Source organism: Pteropus vampyrus, unplaced genomic scaffold (assembly GCF_000151845.1).
Source record: "Pteropus vampyrus isolate Shadow unplaced genomic scaffold, Pvam_2.0 Scaffold57, whole genome shotgun sequence".
NCBI lineage: Eukaryota > Metazoa > Chordata > Mammalia > Chiroptera > Pteropodidae > Pteropus > Pteropus vampyrus.
Genome location: NW_011888838.1, coordinates 4,179,056 through 4,181,490, shown reverse-complemented (window position 1 = coordinate 4,181,490; position 2,435 = coordinate 4,179,056).

The window sequence follows — 2,435 nt, the reverse complement described above, 5'->3', positions numbered from 1 at the left end:
TCTCTTTTCACTTTGCTCCACTTCAGTGTCAGTTGGTCAGTCTTGGTCCAAACATGTACATAACTTTAAGTTGAATCTCCACATTCTCTCTCATTTAGATCCAAAAGGAAGAGAGCAAGAGTACTCCAAATAATGTGACCTACAAGTGCATAGGAGTATGAGAGACAATAAAAATGTACAAATAAAAAGAGAAATAATTTAAGAGAAAGTTAATGCAATAGCGGGTGATAAGATGTTCATTATAATGAACAATTAAAAAGTTCAAGGACAAGTTTAGGAATCGAATGACTCGAAAGAGCTGCAGATAAATATCTGGAGGTTGGTGGTGGGGATTTATGTTGTCCTAACCAGAGGGTACTGTGAGTACATAGCCTTTATGGTGTCACGTTTGAAAAAAGGAAAGCAAGACCTATATTGACTAGAGAATTTCATGTATGGTGAAGAGTGGAACATGGTTAGTTAATGAGGTAGGCAAGAACCTAATTATGAAACCACACATTATAGTCAAAGTAAAAATCTGGAATTTTGGGGCCATGGGAAACATTAAAACATAAAGTTATCATGAGACTGCTTTGATGCAAAAATCATGTAGTTTTCATATGTAACAGTTTGCATTGAGAAAAAGAGAAACAAATTATGGAGATGGTAATTCTGCAGACCATTCCACACTTTGAGCTTATAAACCCATATTAGAGGTAATCAAGCTTGAAACTGCCAATGCTCATTAATTAAAATATATGCAAATAATGTTTTTAAGGGCTTGCAAATTACTAAAAAATAAGTTAAAATATTTGCTTAGTCAATATTGGTGGATAAAGATAGCTTTATTTGCATCCTTAAAGAAAAATTTTGAAAAATTAATCAAAGGTTTATAAAGAAATTTTGATTATAAAAAAGAGTAACTGATATGGATGACTCTTTGTGGATGATGTAACATCTTTTTCAGTGTAATTTTTACTCGAATTAATTTTCACTCCTTGTGACAATTTAGGAACCTAATATCCTATAAAATGCTATTCCAAGGTACTCGTTTTATTATACAATATTGAAATAGGGCTCTATATAGTAGTTTCCTTTTATCTGTGGTTTCTCTTTCCATAGTTTCAGTTACTCATGGTCAACCATAGTTTGACAATATTAAATGGAAAATTCCAGAAATAAACAATTCATAAGTTTTAAATTGCATGCTGCTCTGAATAGCACGATAAAATCTCAAGCCATTGGTTTGGTCGTTCGGAGACATGAATTATCTTTTTGTTCAGCGTGTCCACTCTATATATACAACCTGTCCATTAGTCATTTAGTAGCCATAGTGGTTATCAGATTAACTATCAAGGTATCGCAGTGCTAGTATTCAAATAACTCTTATTTTACTTACTGATGGCCCCAAAGCACAAGAGTAGTGATACTGGCAATTTGAGTGTATCAAAGGAGAGCTATAAAGTACTTCCTTTAAGTGAAAAGGTATGTGTGCATAGAAAAAAACTAGTATATGTAGAATCTAGTACTATCTTCAGTTTCAGACATCCACTGGGGTCTTGAAATGTATCCCCCATAGATAAGGGGAACTACTGTATTAATTATTGCTGATTTTCCAATGGCCTGCATAAAATAGTACATTCAAGTGCCTCCATATTCAAAATATGTATTACTACACAAAGTGCAACAGTGGCTGAAATCTACATTTTGAATAGTGTAGTTTAAAGAGGTGAAGAAAGAAGTTTTTTGTTTTTTGTTTTTCTGTTTTTTGTTTTGAAATGGTTTGTAAGATTCTATGCCTTAACATCTCTAATTTCCATGATGGAGATATAGCTCTTCAAATAAAACCAAGTGAGAGAATATTAATCTAAGGTACCTCTTGGAAAGCATTATATCTGTCCCAGTATCAGTCCTGATACTTTAAGGGGACTTAGGGGCTAGTATTCAGAAAGGACCTAAAATGATGAAAAGTGAAAGGCTATGGTTTGGCTGCCAGCCCTTGCACTTTTAGTACTATATTTCCACCAAAAATAGGATGAGAACGCAGCTTTCTTGAATTCATTTTCTTTTGAGAAATGCTACAGGTCTAGAAGGGCTTCCCACCAGGAAGTGACAGCCGATTAACCATCACATGCAAAAGCTGAGGGGAATGTTTAAAGAAGCCAGCTCAAGGGCAGCATTATCCAAATTAAAAAAGCTACCTCTAGGGGACCCAGAAGGGGTGGCTCAGAAGGGCCTGTGCAATCACACTAAAGGGAAAAAAAATATCATTGAGAATTTAGCTTATCCATGAGACAACCCTGCTAGACTACATACAAATTGCTGGGCTGCATAGCAATTAAGTTTTTTTCTACCTTTTATCTTCTCTTCTTCTTACCCCAGAGGAACCAGAAAGAGACTCTGATGTTACAGTAAAGTAGAAGGGTGTATCTGCCAGGAAAATAAAGAAACTTTGC